Source organism: Lissotriton vulgaris, chromosome 6 (assembly GCF_964263255.1).
Source record: "Lissotriton vulgaris chromosome 6, aLisVul1.2, whole genome shotgun sequence".
Taxonomy (NCBI): domain Eukaryota; kingdom Metazoa; phylum Chordata; class Amphibia; order Caudata; family Salamandridae; genus Lissotriton; species Lissotriton vulgaris.
Window position 1 is genome coordinate 1,676,030,917 of NC_141694.1, and position 17,762 is coordinate 1,676,048,678.

The 17,762-nt window shown below is 52.3% G+C and overlaps 1 protein-coding gene across 1 annotated transcript in view; it reads right to left on the bottom strand.

Annotated features, from left to right (window-relative positions):
• LOC147709301 (serine/threonine-protein kinase Nek2-like) overlaps positions 1–17,762 on the bottom strand; it is a 232,239-nt gene that overhangs the window by 85,699 nt on the left and 128,778 nt on the right. The gene's annotated exons all lie outside the window — the stretch shown is intronic.

Sequence of the window (17,762 nt, forward strand, 5' to 3'; positions counted from 1 at the left end):
AGAATGCAAATGCTACTTACCAGTATGCATCTGTTCTTGGCATGTAGGGCTGCTGACATTCATATCTGTGCATAGATCGCCGCCTAGTGTTGGTCCGGATGATTGCACATTGTTGTCCTGGAAGAGTCTTCGAAGTATCACGAGATAGGTGGCTCCTCCCCTGGACTACAGTGCGCATGGGCATCGCCTCCATCCCCAGATTGTTTTTAGCCATTGGCCGAGATGGAGTGAACTATGTGAGTGATGACCATGCTATGAGCATATATATATGAATACTGCAGCTGCTACAGGCGCCGGGGAGGAGGGCGGGCGATATGAATGTCAGCAGCCCTACATGCCAAGAACAGATGCATACTGGTAAGTAGCATTTGCAGTTCGAGGCATGTGGGCTGCTGAATTCATATCTGTGCATAGAATACATAGCAGTCCTCCTGTTATTGGCGGCCGCCCGTGCCAGCTGCAGCAGTTTGAAAAAGTGTTTTGAGAACAGCCTGACCAACAGCTGCCTGCTGTTTAGAGTGCACATCTACACAGTAATGTTTAGTAAAAGTATGTGTGGTAGACCATGTGGCTGCTCTACAAATATCCTCTAAGGGAATGTTCCCCAGGAAAGCCATAGAGGCCCCCAACTTTCTGGTGGAGTGGGCTCTTGGTGGAATTGTGAGAGTGCGTTTAGCCTTTGCGTAACAGATCTGAATGCATTTCACGATCCACCTAGCGATACCAGCTTTGGAAATAGCGTTTCCCTTGTGGTGTGAGGCAAATGCAACGAAAAGTTGCTTGGTCTTTCGAAAATCCTTTGTCCTGTCAATGTAGTACATTAAGGCTCTTTTAATGTAAAGGGTGTGGAGCATCCGCTCCGCCAGAGACTCAGGGTTTTGAAAAAACACTGGCAACTCAATTGTCTGGTTCATGTGGAATTGAGATACAACCTTGGGTAAAAATTTAGGGTTAGTGCGGAGCACCACCCTGTTAGCATGTACTTGGAAAAAAGGTTCTTGGATGGTGAGCGCCTGTAACTCACTAACCCTCCGTAGCAATGTAATTGCTACTAAGAAAGCCACCTTCCAAGTCAGAAACTGAAGCTCACAAGAGTGCAGTGGCTCAAAGGGAGGACCCATCAGCCTTGTAAGAACCACATTGAGGTTCCATTCTGGAGCTGGTGGTGTCCGTGGTGGAATGACCCTTTTGAGTCCTTCCAGAAATGCCTTGATAGCAGGAACCTTGAAAAGTGATAGGTGTTGCCTATTCTGGAGGTATGCTGCCATTGCAGACAGGTGAATGCGGATGGAAGAATACGCCAAATTGCATTGGTACAGATGGAACAGGTAACAAATGATGTTCTGAATGGAAGCATCCAGCGGGTCAATGTCGTGGTTTACACAATAAATGACAAACCGCTTCCATTTAGCCGCATAACATGCTCTAGTAGTGGGCTTCCTTGCCTCCCGAATGATGTCCATGCAATCAGGGGGAAGATTGAGGTAGCCAAACTCTAGGACTTCAGGAGCCAGATCGCCAGGTTGAGCTGTTGCGGATCTGGGTGCTGAATGTCGCCATGGCTCTGCGTCAGAAGGCTGGGTGTGAGATGAAGCCTCTGATGCGGTACCACGGAAAGTTCCAGAAACGTGGTGTACCATGGTTGGCGAGCCCACGTTGGAGCAACCAGGATGAGAGTCATCGAGTGCTGCCTGAGCTTGCGTGCCACCAGCGGTATCAGAGGTGCTGGGGGAAAAGCGTACGCAAATCTGCCTGACCAGTTCATCCACATCGCATTGCCCTGCGATTGCGGGTGTGGGAACCTGGCGGCGAAGCTTTGGCATTTTGCGTTTCCCTTGTGGCGAACAGGTCTATCTCTGGATGACCCCACCTTTGGAAGTACGGTTGGAGTACTGATGGATGTATCTCCCACTCGTGCATTTGGTGGCTGTGCCTGCTGAGCAGGTCCGCCATCCGATTGTCCTTGCCTGGGAGATGCTCCGCCATGAGGAAGATGTTCCTCTGAATGGCCCACTTCCACATGCTCTGAGCCAGATGAGACAGCTGCGGAGAGTGTGTGCCTCCCTGCTTCTGAATGTAGTACATGGCCGTCATGTTGTCCGTCCGGATCAACACGACCTTGTTGCACAGGTTTACTTTGAAAGCCTTCAAGGCCATGAAGATCGCCATCAGTTCCAGTACATTGATGTGCATCTTCCTCTGCTGTAGTGTCCATAGTCCCTGCACTGTGTAGTGGAGTACATGCGCTCCCCATCCTTGGAGAGAAGCGTCCGTTGTCAGGATAATCTGTGGCACAGGCTCTTGGAACGGTCGGCCCTTGCAAAGGTTTTGTGGATTCCACCAATGCAGAGAGTTGTACGCCCGACCGCTCACCAACACTAGGTCTGTTAGTTGCCCATGAGCCTGAGTCCACTGACGTGCTAGGCACTCCTGAAGCGGACGCATATGTAGTCTCGCGTGCGGGACGATGGAGATGCAGGAGGCCATCATGCCTATCAACTGCATGAACACCTTCGCTGGAAGCGAGTGCTGAGGTCTGAATCGTTGGATCAGCGTCTGGATACTGTCGATTCTCACTGAATTTGGCTGCGCAGTGGCTGCCAGAGTGTCTATTGTCGCGCCCAGATACTGCCGTATATGGGCGGGTTGGAGATGGGATTTTGGATAATTCAGCGAGAATCCCAGATCGTGCAGGAGATGAATGGTGCGGGACACGTGGTCGGCGCACTGCTGTTCTGACTTTGCCTGAATGAGCCAGTCGTCCAGATAGGGATAGACGTGGACGTTCTGGCGTCTTAGATGCACCGCCACAGTCGCCAGGCACTTTGTAAAAACTCTTGGCGCCGTGGTGACCCCGAAAGGCAGAACCCTGAACTGGTAGTGCTTGTCTTGAATCGTGAATCTGAGGTACTTCCTGTGTGAAGGATGCAGGGGAATGTTAAAGTATGCATCCTTGAGATCCAGCGTAGCCAGGCAGTCCCCCTGCCGAAGCAGAGGGAGAACCTGCTGCAACGTGAGCATATGGAAGTGCTCCGACAGAATGTACCAGTTGAGGGGCCTGAGGTCCAGGATGGGCCTGAGGGATCCGTCCTTTTTGGGGATTAGAAAGTACAGAGAGTAAACTCCTGTTCCCCTTTCTTGCAGTGGCACGAGCTCTATTGCCCCTTTTTGCAGCATGGCTTTGACCTCCTGCTGCAACATGTGCAAGTGCTCGCCGGACATAGGACGGTTCTTTGGAGGTATGTTTGGTGGAGTGGAAGTAAGTTCTAGACAGTAACCGTACTGGATAAGAGATTTGACCCACCTGTCCGTGGTGATGGATTTCCACGCGGGCAGGAACTGCTGGAGTCTCCCCCCGACCGGTGTTGTGTGGTCGGGGGACAGTGACAAGGCGTCACTGTTTGTTGGTGGTGGAGGACCTGGAGCTGTTGTTTCCACGTCTCCTGCCTTTGACGTTGTTGCCCCAGTAACCACCTCTACCCTTGTTGGTGTATGAGGTCTGGGTGTTGCTTTTATAGTACTGCGTGGATTGTGATGCCTGACCCCTTGAGGTGCCTCTGTTATTGGAGCGGCGAAAGGAACCACCCCGAAACTGCTGGGACTGGAGGGCCCCCATAGACTTAGCAGTGTCCGTGTCTTTCTTCATTTTTTCAAGGGTTGCATCCACCTCAGGGCCAAACAGGTGGTCTGGATTAACTGTTTGGTTTAAGATGGTTGTCTGTATGTCTGGTTTGAAGCCTGATATTCTAAGCCATGCATGTCTTCGCAGTAACACGCTAGTGTTTATAGCCCTGGAGGCGGTATCAGCCACGTCCAGTGCACACTTAATGGAAGCATTGGTGATTAGCTTCCCCTCCTGAATCAACATTTCAGCTGCCTCTTTGTACTGATCAGGTAAGTGCTGCAGAAGTGTTTCTAGGGTGTCGTAGTGCGCCCTATCGTAGCGTGCAAGTAGGGCCTGCGTGTTTGAAATGCGCCAAATATTAGCTGCCTGCGCAGCAATACGTTTTCCTGAGGCTTCAAAGATTTTCGATTCTTTGTCTGGGGGAGGAGCATCACCCGTGGTCTGCGAGTTTGCCCGCTTGCGTGCGTTGGATACAACCAAAGAATCCAGTGACAAGTGTCCCTTGATGTACGTTGGATCAGTGGGCGCTGCCTTGTATTTTTTGTCAATACGAGGATTGATGACTCGCGCCCGAGTGGGCTCCCGGAAAACCTCTGGCGCGTGCTTCAGCACTCCCTTGAGCATAGGCAATGTCTTGACCGACTTTTCAGCCACTGAGAAAGTGTCAAACAGAAAATCGACATCCACAGGGTCCGCATGTAGGTCGACATCATGATTAGCCGCAGCTCTCTCAATTAGAGCGTTGAAGGCTGCAGAGTCCTCTGTTGGAGAAGTTTTCGCTGCAAAAAGCTGCGGTTCGTGACCTGACTGAGGGTCCTCAGGGTCGCCTCCAGCAGACCAAGGTTCATTGACCTCCTCCGGATCAGAGTACGCTGGATAATTGTACTCGTCCTCCTCATCTCCGTCACCTTCCCCAGCGTTAGAATGAGTCGGTGAAAGTTCTAGATTTTGTGGAGATGCAGGCTCCATAGGGGCAGAAGTACCCGCAGAGTCCTTTTTCTTTGAGTGGAATACGAAAATGTTCTAACACCGGCTCCGGGTGATCTTCCTTTTAAGGAGAGATAGTTTGCCTGTGTTGGTGTCGATGACAACCTCTCGACGCTCCTCGTCTGCGAGTGGCTGGAGCCGAGGCTTCGGCACCACCAATGACGCTTTGGGCGTCGACACCAGCTTCAAGGGCACCCCGGCCCCATGCCTTGGAGCGAAAGCCTTCGGCGTCGTCTTCAGCGGCAGCGTGAAGTGGATCGGCGTCTGCGCCTTTGCCGGCTTCTGTGTAGGCTTCGGCACCACATCCTTCGGTTCGGGAGCCACTGCGTCCTTCCGAATACGTTGCAGGGACTCCGTGACCTTTGTTAAGGACGGGGAGGGCTGGACCGGCTCGAGCGATTCCCCCGAGTCCGGAGTCGGGTCGGCGATAAAAGGCACGGTCTTCGGAGCAGACACATCACCACCCTTGGCCTTGACGACCGGAATCGGCGCAGCCAGAGCTTTGGGGTCGTCTTGACGCTTCTTCGAGGCTCTCTTCGGGTCGACCTCGACCATCTTCGGCGCCGACGCGGCCGCGTCGGTCGTCTTCGGCTTCGACACCGGGGTCTTCGGGTCGGCCATCTTGGCGTGGCTCTTGATGTCGGCGGCCATTTTGGGTTTTTTAGGCGCTGAGGCCTCTGGAGCCTTCTGTCCCACTAGTGCGACTTTCACTTTCGGTTTCGATACCGTTGGTGTGGACCCCGATGGCTTCACTTTCGGTTTCTTCATTGGGAGTGGCGCATCACCAATGTCCGTGGCCGGGCCCAGAGGCGGGGCCGTGGGACGAGTATTGAGGTCTTGGGTAAGGCCCGAAGGAGATCCCTCGACCTGGGCCGTATAGTGGGGATTGACCCCTGAATCAGTCTGAGGATGCTCCTCCTCTGAGCTATCCTCCACGGTGGCAATGGCCCCGTCGTCGTCCCCTACCTCTCCGACGACTTCATCAAACTCCTCGTCCCCCGCGTCGTAGTTCATCCTCTGACGCCGGGCTGGAGTCCGAAACTTTAAAGACGGTGTCGTCACCAACTTCTTCGAAGATGTTGTCTGGCAGGGGCGCTGATAACTGGGCCTGGAGTCTAGCGGCCCGACGAAGCTTGAGAGTCTTCTTACACCGGAACTTGGAGCAGGCCATACACCTGGCCTCATCATGGTCCGGCGACAAACATTTGTTGCACACTGGGTGCACGTCGAGGTGTGAATACTTTGAGGTGCACACCGGGCACCTCTTAAACGGAGTTCGTTCCATGTTAAGTAGTCTGGAGCGTCGTGTAGGCCTGTCCGCGCCGACAGCACGCGGAAGGGCAGCAAGTGTTCGGAGCTGACGAACAAACAAACCCGAACGATGGACAATACCGACGCTAAGCCTAAAGACGTTTTGGTCTCAAGTTAGGAAAGTTAAAAAACTATCGATTCCGACAGAGGGAACCGAAACACATCCGAACCCAATGGCGGAAAAAAACAATCTGGGGATGGAGGCGATGCCCATGCGCACTGTAGTCCAGGGGAGGAGCCACCTATCTCGTGATACTTCGAAGACTCTTCCAGGACAACAATGTGCAATCATCCGGACCCAACACTAGTCGGCGATCTATGCACAGATATGAATTCAGCAGCCCACATGCCTCGAACCTGGACTTACAGGACAGAAACTACTCCTTCTGTAGTAGGGGATCTCTGTGTATAGTCATAATCTAGTGACTAGAATGGCAAGCCCATCCCCACACCAAAGCGGCGGTGGAGAAACAAGAAATAAAACCACTATTGTGCGAACAGATTTCGCAACGAAGACTGCCCGACCCGAGCGTCTGCCCTGGCATCAGTGTCCAGGCAGTAATGCTTAGCAAAAGGTATGGACCGACTTCCAAGTGGCCGCCTTGCAGATTTCTGCAATTGGAACATTATGGAGCAAAGCAGTCGTGGCCGCTTTGCCCCTGGTGGAATGAGCCTTAGGTTTACCCCCTAAGGTCCTATTAGCCTTCTGGTAACAGTTTTATGCAGGACACAAACCACCTAGAGATGGACTGTTTAGAGGTAGCAAGCCCCGTCCTGACATCCATAATTGATAAATTGGTCTGGCCTACGAATATCTTTGGTCTTATCCAGATTAAATTTCAACACCCTCCTAACATCCAGGGAATGTAAAGACCTTTCCGCTGGAGATGAAGGATTCTGAAAAAACGTAGGCAAAGTTATAGTCTGGTTGACATGAAAATCAGAAATAACCTTGGGAAGAAATGTAGGGTGAGTACGCATAACAACCTTAGCAGCATGAAATACAGTATAAGGTTCCTGGCAACATAACCCCTGAATTTCACTCACCCTGCGGGCCGATTTAATGGCCACGAGGAACGCCGCCTTCCAGGACAGGTGCTGCAACGAAGCCTTATGAATCGGTTCAAAAGGATCCTTCAGCAATCTGGACAGCACCACATACAATTCCCATTAAGGAAGCCTGACAGGAGGGAATACTTTCTTCAAGCCTTCCAAAAAATCTTTGATCACAGGGATCTGGAAGAAGGAAGTCTGTAGACAGTCAATGCAGCGAGATGAACCTTAATGGAATACACATTAAGGCCAGACTGCACCAAATGTAGACAGTAAGGAAGGATGACGTCTTCCTTGCACGTCATAGGGTCATAGTTCTTGGACTGGCACCAGATACAAAACCTCTTCCACTTGTAAGCATAGGAAGTCAGAGTGGAAGGTGGCTTAGCCACCTTCTGTATGTCCATGCAATCTTCGGGTAGATTCAAATGGCCATATTGCACTCTCAGGAGCCATGCTGCCAAACAAAGACGAGAGGTTGGGGTGCAACATCTGCCCCCGAACTTCATGAGAAGGTCCGACCTGCACGGCAGCCATATGTGAGGAAGGAGAGACCGGTGAAGCAGGTCTGTGAACCACCACTGCCTGGGCCATTCCAGGGCAATCAGGATCACCCGTGCCCTGGACTGAGACCGCTTGATGAGCACCGTTGGAATCAGGGGAATGGGTGGAAAAGCGTACAGAAAGCTGTTCGACCAATTGATCCATAGCGCATTCCCCAGCGTCCCTTGCTGGTAGTACCTGGAGGCGAAGTCTCGGCATTTGCTGTTATCGGCAGTGGCGAACAGATCTATTCTGCACACCTGGTAGAAGGGTAGCCGTTATAGTCCGTCCTCAGGCCAGAAGCCAGTGCCAGATAGCCTGCGACAGTGCGTGATAGATTCTCTCTCCCCCCCCCCCTCCCCCCCACCGCTCGTTGAGGTAATACATAGTTGTCATATTGTCCGTCTGCACAAGCAGAGAGTTGTTCTGGAAGGACGGATGAAAGGCCTTCAGTGCCAAGTGAACAGCTCTGAGTTTCAGGAAGTTGATGTGGTGTGTGGACTCAGTCGGGGACCACGTTCCTTGAATCTGTAAGTCTCCGGAATGCGCTCCCGAGCCGTGGCGAGAAGCATCCGTCACGATAGTCTGAGTGGTAATGTCCTTGTGGAAGGGAACCCTTCTGAGGAGATTCTCCGCTGAACACCACCACCACTTCAGAGACTGAAGAGCATGCAGAGACAGTCACATCTTGTAGTCCCAAGATACTTTCCTCTGATCCCACTGGTCCTCCAAGTACTCCTGCAGAGGTCTCATGTGCAGCCGTGCGTGAGGAGTGAGGAAGATACAAGAGGCCATTGACCCCAGTAGAGAAGACACTGTCTTCACTGTTGTAGATGGAGCGGTCATAAGAGCCTGAGCCTTCCGAAAGAGCGATAGTCGTCGCTCCTCCGGAGACACACTTGCTGACAGCGTATTGATGGTGGCTCCCAAGTACTGAATGCACTGGACCGGAGTCGGGACAGACTTGGACATGTTGATGTGCAACCCCAGCTTGTTCAAGAGAACGCACATCTTCTGGAAGTGTGCTTGAGCTTCCGAGAAGGAGGCCTTGATCAACCAATCGTCCAGGTACGGACAAACACCTTGTTCTTTCTTAGGTGCGCTGCTACCACTGCCATGCACTTAGAGAATGTTCTGGGCGCAGACTTCAGTCCGAATGGCAGTACTTTGTACTGATAAAGGTTGGTGCAGACTTGAAATCGCAGGAACTTCCTGGGTTTGTGTGCAATGGGCACATGGAAGTATGCATCCTGTAGGTCTATTGCACATAGCCAGTCTCCTTGTTGCAACGAAGGAACAATCTGATGCAACGACAGCATGCGAAACTTCTCTGCGAATCCACTTGTTTGCCTGTCGCATGTCCAGAATGGGCCTGAACTCGTTCTTGTCCTTCTTGCGAACCAGGAAGAACCGGGAGTACAGACCTCTTCCTCTTTGAGAAAGAGGTAAGTCTATCACCCTTTTCCTTAACAGGATATCGGCCTCCGCAAGGAGCTCGCGCACGCAATTTAAACTGCAAGCTGACGGAGGAATTGATGGAGGCGGGCTGGTGAACCGAAGACTATCCATTGCAAACAATATTCAGCACCCACTTGTCCAGAGTAATTTTTCTCCTCTCTGCCAGCAAAAATTGACCCCCCCCCCTCCCTCCCCCCCACACCGGAGCGGGTAACAGATTTAGGGGAAGCAACCACTCCGGGTCGAGACCCAGCCGGGCCCTTGTTCGCTGTGGAGGACTGCTGGGCCCCTCTACCAGTCTGTCGTTTTTGGAAGGGACTCCGGAACTTCTGCTGCTGTTGTTGCTGCTGCTGCCCTGAAGTCTGTCCTCTCCCTCTGCCCTGTGCTCTGTGCACCGAAACGCCTCTGGAACGGTCGGTAAGCCTTTTCTTTGGGCTTCTCCAAGCCCACAGCCGTCAGGGTCTCTGCCTCCGCCTTCATGCGGGCCATCTCATCATCGGCATGCCTGCCGAATAGTGTTTCCCCTGAGAAGGGCAGGTTGGCCACCCGCTGCTGGGCCTCCGGCTTGAGTGATGTGAGCGTGAGCCAAGCATGGCGCCGCTGGTTGATCTCATGACAGTACCCATGGGCAGCCAAAAGAGACATCCGCAGCCGCGCTGATGACCTGGTTTGAAACCAGCATCCCCTCCTTGAGGATCTCCTGGAAGTCCTCCCTCTTATCTCTTGGTAGGAGTTCCGTGAACTGTTGCCGGAATTACCACAGGGCACGGTCATACTGCCCTAGCAAAGCCGCATCGCTGGAGGCCTTCATGGCCGTGGACGCCGTCCCACAGGCCTTCCTGCCAGCTGAGTCGATCCATCGGCTTTCCTTGTCAGGTGGTATGGTTGAAGATGGGGAGGTAGAATGTAGCTTCCTGGCCGCAGTCACTATCACAGAGTCCGGAACCGGGTCCATTCGTAGAAAAGCCGGGTCCGAATCTGGGGCCCTGTACTTCTTCAGAAGTCAGGAGGGAGCGGCCTTCGCCACTGCTGGCGTGAGGAACAGCTCCTGCGTGGGCTCTACCAACCCAGGCACTAGCAGCAGCAGAGGGCGAGTAATGCTTTTTGTGAAGCGTCTCAAATATCACGGCGTTGTGGGTGTTGGAGCAGTCCCCGTGAATCCCAATTTCGCTGCCCCCCTCAGGAGCACATCCTGAGGATGTCGTCCACCGGAGACACCCTTGTCCCCGGGGATTCCGACAAGGTCGGTGAATAGGTCCTGGACCTGGAGGAGTCCATGCGGGACTGTGATCCACGCCTCCTATGGTGCAGTCTTGACCTGGTGGAGGATCTACGCCGACTGCGACCTCCCCCTCCGTCTGGAGTGTGATCTTGACCTCCTTGGCTTTGGCCGATCTGCCGGTTCCACAGGGGCAGGCAATTTTGGTTTGGCCGGGGCCCTAGGCTGAGGGGTCCCCTTGGGAGGAGTCTGAAATCGGGGCAGCGAGACCAACCTCGGAGGAACCAGAGGCTGCTTGTCTGCTGAGGTTTAGGAAGAGGTTAAGGAAGTGGTGGTGGAGAGGAGGGAGCCCCCTCGGTAACGGTGGCGGGGAGTAACCGTCTTCTGCGGCGGGGTATACACCATGGAATACACCGAGCCCGGTGATCCGCCTTCCTTTCCAGCCTGGGACGTTGGCGAACCTCCCATGGCAACAGACCTCCTTTCACGTCTCTTCGGCTTCGAAGAACGGCGAGCGCCGGTCCCTCGACGGCGACCTCCTTCGCCTCGATGGCGATCTTCTCCTTTTCGCTGACAGCGAACGGCGGTGTCGCTGGGCCTGTCGACGATCACTCGACGACTCAGACGGTGGTCTGTTCAGTTCCTTCAACGTCGAGCGCAGACTTCTCTTCGACCCAGAGCCCTGGTGAGACGGGGAACAGACTGTAGTCATCCCTCTCGACGCCGTAGTCTGTGCAATCGACCCAGACGGAGAATGGGGACGCGTGCTGGTCTTCCTGCCCCTGGAGACGTGGGAAGAGGGAAGGCAGAGGATACACACCTCATGGGGATCCGATTTGGCGTTCTTCCTGGAGCACTCTGGACATTTGTTAAATAATGCAGGCATTTTTGACAATAAAAGAGTGCAACAAAGATTAAACAAGAAGAAAAGGCCCCAAATTACTTTAGAAAAGAATTCAAACTTGAACAAAAGTGAAAAAAATTACCAATAAACCCTTGAAAAGGGAAAGCTCAATGCTCCAGGGTCCTGCATGCAGGAGCCGGAAAAAAGAACTGAAAGTAAAAAGGGACCTGCAGTGCATTCTGGGATACTGTGAATTTCTGGAAAGTTCTCTTAAAAGGCACAGTATCCTGTTTTGAGCCACATAAAGGCAGCCTATGGGGCTTGTCTGCCCATGTCTTCCTTTATCATTCCAGAGGGTTTTTGCTGCTGAAGCAAGGGAAATCTGGACAGACTTTGGTGTTTGTGGATTTTTGGTGGAATTTCTAGTTGAAATACTGGACAGTGTAGCCTGGTTATAGGCTGCATTATCTGTCTTTAATTCTCTTAGGTGTCTGTGCAGTTCTGCATTTTTCGACACCTTAGATTATTTTTGATTGCTCCAGGGTCCTCACACATGGGCGGGACTGTTCACTAGATTATGACTATACACAGATCCCCTACTACAGAAACTGAATGGTATTGGATTTGATTAAGGGTCCGGGTCTAATGGTGTAAAGCAGGGTTCTTCAAACTGTGGGGCGCGCCCCCCGGGGGGGGGGCGTGGCACCATACCAGGGGGGGCGGTGGGGGGGGCGCTCCACTCCGATCTTCCCTTTGTGCCCGTTCCTTTGTCTGGGTGATTCTCCCAGGAGGGGGCCAATTCATGGAGTCAACAGCTTCGGCTGCAGTGCAGGCAAGGAGTCTCCCATGCTAAAAACGAAAGCAAACAAGCAGACTTGCTTTCAGCTTTAGCAGAGGAGACCCCTTGCCTCCCACTGCAGCTGAAGCTGTCGACTCCGTGAATTGGCCCCCTCCTGGGAGAGTTAGCTCTTCCCAGAAGGGGGAGAAGGTTTCCCTAGAGCAGCGATTCCCAATCTCTGCGCCGTGAATGCAAGCCAGGGGCGCCGGGCGCCGTGAACAGATGCACACCAAGATAGTTTTCGGTAAAAGAACAGAAGCATGTAGTGTAATTTATAGTGCTACAATTAGGCTAAAGTGTGTACAAAAGACTTGTAGATAAAGGCATACCGTATTTAGAAGTGATAGGGGGCACGAGACGGCACCCTGATGACACGTGGAACAGGAGACGTGAAAAGAACACCAGGCTGCTTTGATGTAATTGAAGTGTCTGTCCCGTGAGGATCAGAAGAGTGTGCTATACAGAGAACGAGAGGAGAACAGATAGAGCGGGGACAGAGGCGCCAATAAACTCCCTCTGAATATGCAGGTAATAAACGAGAGCGGGCTTACCTCTCTACCTGCAGAGGTGAGCGCAGACCTGCTCTGAGACTCCTCTACCTCTGGCACTCAGAGGTGACGGTGCTAGCTTCTGTGGCTTCAGTTACCTAGTAACTATTGAAACAATATTGTGATATTTAGGCAAACAGTATGTGGCGAGAAGAGCAGAGGGGCTTTCCTCAAGAAGTCCGTTGAAAGTCAGGCACTTTCACTCAATTTTATAGTAAGTGAAGCACTTCGTTCCTTTTCTGAAACAAAAGCTTTGAGAAGCAAGCACATAGTGTCAGGCTGCGCCCATTTGGTGTAACTCTCTACATACCACTGAACACTGCTTCAGCATTCTCTGCTCCATAATCTCCAACACAATGTTCGACCCTGGTGCCTCCCTTACACCTCCCTTGCAATCAGAGTCCTACAGCTATGCGACCTTAATACAATTATCTTCTTTCATTTTCATAACTGCACCTTTATTCCCATTTTCCTTCTGCGCATTTCCAATTCCAAGTAATTGTCTCATCCCAACTATTTTATAAGGACCTTGAACTAGGATAATCCTACCCCTACTCATCCCGACTTTAAATTCACCCAATCTTACACAATCCACCCTCGCATTCTTCATTTTTTGCACATCCTGTCCCACCTTTTTCATCAACCACTTTTTTTTACTAACTTTGAATTAGTCTCTTTGTCTCATTATGCACTGTATTTACAAAATCTACCACATCTTTCTCTACATTTAGCCTGTTTTTCCATGCCATCTTTATGCAAAAGCACAGCATGTTTTGTTTCCTTTCCTTGATCTGGAAGATCTGTCATATTTAACAGCAGTGACTTTTTGACATCTCTTTGCACTGTGGGTCATTAGTTTTACTGACATAGTATACCGGGGATAACATCTATGAATATAATACCTTCATCCCAATAATTTTCACAGAGAAAAATGAAAGTACTCCAGAGGCCGGATATGTATCACCGCACCCGCCAAAAAAAATGTAAAATAGTGGGGAGCCGCAGCCAAAGGCCCATATGTCAAGGGAGCCGCTGGTTGAGGGTTTGAAACACGGGCGGGGTGAGCTCTGGCCCAGGGCCCCAGCCTTTCAAGGGGGGTGGGAGGGAGGGGGTGGGGGCGGGAGTCCAGTTATTTTGGGAAGGGAGGGAGAGGTTGCAATCCGGGTTTGGGCCATGAATCGGGAAGGTGGGCTCTGGTCTGCGGTCATCAACTCATGAGGATCTTTGTGTGGGGCACCGAAGTGTCTGTGTTTAGGGATGTTGGTCTGCAGATTCGAATTTGAATCATCAAATGTGTGAGGGATGTCGGGTGGAGCCGGCCACCAGACGTCAGTTATGTGGATGGGTGACATGGTGGCTGGATGGGTGACATGGTGGCTGGATGGGTGACATGGTGGCTGGATGGGTGACATGGTGGCTGGATGGGTGACATGGTGGCTGGATGGGTGACATGGTGGCTGGATGGGTGACGGGATGGCTGGATGGGTGACGGGATGGCTGGATGGGTGACGGGATGGCTGGATGGGTGACGGGATGGCTGGATGGGTGACGGGATGGCTGGATGGGTGACGGGATGGCTGGATGGGTGACGGGATGGCTGGATGGGTGACGGGATGGCGGGATGGCTGGATGGGTGACGGGATGGGTGGATGGGTGACGGGATGGCTGGATGGGTGACGGGATGGCTGGATGGGTGACGGGATGGCTGGATGGGTGACGGGATGGCTGGATGGGTGACGGGATGGCTGGATGGGTGACGGGATGGCTGGATGGGTGACGGGATGGCTGGATGGGTGACGGGATGGCTGGATGGGTGACGGGATGGCTGGATGGGTGACGGGATGGCTGGATGGGTGACGGGATGGCTGGATGGGTGACGGGATGGCTGGATGGGTGACGGGATGGCTGGATGGGTGACGGGATGGCTGGATGGGTGACGGGATGGCTGGATGGGTGACGGGATGGCTGGATGGGTGACGGGATGGCTGGTGGGAGAGAGGATGGATACATGAGTGGAGGGATGGATGGATGTGTGTGGATGGATGCGTGTATGGTTGGAAGGGTAGATGGATGGTGGAGGGATGGATCAGTGAAATGGTGAATGGATCGATGGGGTGGATGCTGGACGAGTCAGTGGGTGGATGGATGGATGAGAGAGGTGATAGATGGATGGATGGATTGATGTATTGATGGGTGAAGGGGTGAATGAACGGATGGATAAGTGAAGGGGTGGATGTGGGGATGGATGGATGGAGGAGTGAAGGGGTGGGCGAGAGGTCGATGGATTCATGAGTGGATAGGTGGATGGATGGGTGGCTGGGTGAGGGGGGAATGGAGGGGATGGGTGGCTGGGTGAGGGGGGAATGGAGGGATGGGTGGCTGGGTGAGGGGGGAATGGAGGGATGGGTGGCTGGGTGAGGGGGGAATGGAGGGATGGAGGGATGGGTGAGGGGGGAATGGGTGGCTGGGTGAGGGGGGAATGGAGAGGGGGAGGATGGCTAGATGAGTGAGGACATGGATGAATGATTGGCAGAGTGGATGGGCAGGTGTGTGCATAGATGGGTGAGAGTGGGTGGAGGAGTAGCGGGATGGGTGGAGGAGTGGAGGGATGGGTGGAGGAGTGGAGGGATGGGTGGAGGAGTGGAGGGATGGGTGGAGGAGTGGAGGGATGGGTGGAGGAGTGGAGGGATGGGTGGAGGAGTGGAGGGATGGGTGGAGGAGTGGAGGGATGGGTGGAGGAGTGGAGGGATGGGTGGAGGAGTGGAGGGATGGGTGGAGGAGTGGAGGGGTGGGTGGAGGAGTGGAGGGATGGGTGGAGGAGTGGAGACGTGGGTGGAGGAGTGGAGACGTGGGTGGAGGAGTGGAGGGGTGGGTGGAGGAGTGGAGGGGTGGGTGGAGGAGTGGAGGGGTGGGTGGAGGAGTGGAGGGGTGGGTGGAGGAGTGGAGGGATGGGTGGAGGAGTGGATGGATGGGTGGAGGAGTGGATGGATTGGTGGAGGAGTGGATGGATTGGTGGAGGAGTGGATGGATTGGTGGAGGAGTGGATGGATGGATGGGTGGGTGGAGGAGTGGATGGATTGGTGAGGGGATGGATTGGGTGAAGGGATGGATGGGTGAGGATGTGTGAGGGGATGGATGGGTGAGGGGATGGATGGAGGGATGGATGGTGGATGGGTTTGCAAGTGGTTGGATGGGTTTGCAAGTGGTTGAAGGGGTTTGGATGTGGATGGCGCACAGATGGAGGGAAGGAATGAATGGTGGGGGAGTTGGTGGATGACAAGGTGTACATGATGGATGGGGAGGGTTGTGATGAATTCCTTTGCCTTGGAGGATTGTGTTTTGAGCTGTGTGGTACGCCTCTGTCGTTTTGCCACACCCACTCACAGGCCTGCAGTTTGCTAGGCACCTTTGTGTTGAGCATTGTGTGCCGGATATGGCCCGTGGTGTGCGTGTTGCAGTCGATCATGTGGTGTGCCGGATTCCCGAGGTTTCGGTCGGGTGGTGGGGGGCCCAACATCTGGGGGAATTCAGCTGGGGGGGCTCAACCTGGAAAAGTTTGAATACCTCTGGTGTAAAGTAATACTCTAACGAGCAGGTAAGGGTATCCTATCCATGCAACTGGAAGACTAGTATTAGCATATGAACAGATCATAGTATAGGTTGTTGTAACTACATTCAATCGCAGTGCATTATAGAATTTCCTTGGCTGTCTGGGGGTACAGCCGAATCAGTTAAGGACAGAGACAAGGTAAGTTCCATCACACTTTATGAAATATGGCCAGGGTCAGATGGTGTTTCGCCTTGCTGATGCAGCCATATTCACTTGCTCAGCTGTTGGTATCGCTTCTGGAGAAGTGTAGTTTTGTCCTAGAGGAGTGGTTCCCCAGCACTAGCATCTATGGGTCAGCAGAGACCAGCCTGTGGAAGTGTTGGCGGTTGATTCGGTGAACGCAGTTTGATCCGATCCAATCCCATGCTTCTGCTGGGTCAAAGATTGGGTTAAGCTCTGTGACTATTCTGAGCTTCATCAAGAATATAGGGAACATTGCAGACAAAGCCCACCCATCTTGTATTTTACATTTGTAGACTAGTGATATTGTGGTACTGCAATAATGTAATCAGAACAGCAGTATCTGGTTATTGTAGATTGTCAAAGAATCAAGTCAGTTGGAATCTTGTAGCATTTTCTTGATACGTATATTGAAGCAGTTAACCCTGGGAGGTCATGGGGAGGAGTCGGAGTGGCTTCCAAGCAGGTACTAAATGCACTCGACAAAGGAGAGCAGGCATAAAGCTATTTAACTAGTTCTCCAGGTAAGCAAATGGGATCTTGCACATATGCTTTCCGCTTGGCAGACTATGGGTATGTTTCAGCTATGTGCCCCTGCTTCGGTTTGCTTGAGAATTTGTACAGTCAAGCTCAGAAGATTTTATTCATCTGATGCTTATAGCTGTAAAGTTTCTATTACTCGCTCTGTACTGGACACAGTCAGTTTTCTGTGATTGTCTCAGTAAATTAAGTTCAATAGCCACTGCATCAATTTTGGGTTTTAGTGAGGTCTTAAGAGTGTTCTATGGGAACCAGTATGGTGTCCAGCTGCTGTGGTCTACGGCCATTGGCTGGGCACTATGCTGGAAGACTGGGAGTGTCAAGTGCACCCACCCTATAGTATCTGGGTGTTTTACTGGTTTAGATTGTGAACTGTAGCAGTAACATGGATGCTCAGTGTAGTCTCTACCACCTTGTGCCTGCTTGCAGGTGCCAATTACGTGGACTGAATAGCATTTGCAGCACAAGTGTATGGTTATTTATTTTAGAGGTTTTATATAGCGCTGGCTGGACCCAAAGATATCAGAGCACTTTACATGGGAAGAAGTTGGTCACAGTCTAAAACAAAAACAGTCAATAGCATATAGAACCAACAGGTCAACAAATTAGGAACAGCTTGAGTTTACAAAAATCAAAAACAAAAGGTGGAGAGGGCGGTGCTATATACATAAATAAAACAAGGATGTGAGAGATCAGATTTCGTAAGGTGGAATGGGAAGGCATGAAGGCCAACAAGGTTCAGGCGGTTAGACGCGACACAGAGAGAAAGCAAAAGAGGAAATTTGGTAGGAGTGGTGGTGGGCATAGATGAGAGAAGGGGAGCTGAACCAGTAGAGTGTAAGGGGAGGGGGGAGGAGAGACTGGAGATAAGTAAGGGGCAAGTTCAGGGCGCTGGTAGGTATCCCTCAACTTTCCAAGACCTTTTCACTCGGAGATGCTGCTGGTCATAAATCTGGATGCTAGAGAACCTCCACAGGAGGAGAGAAAAAAAAAACCACCACACCTT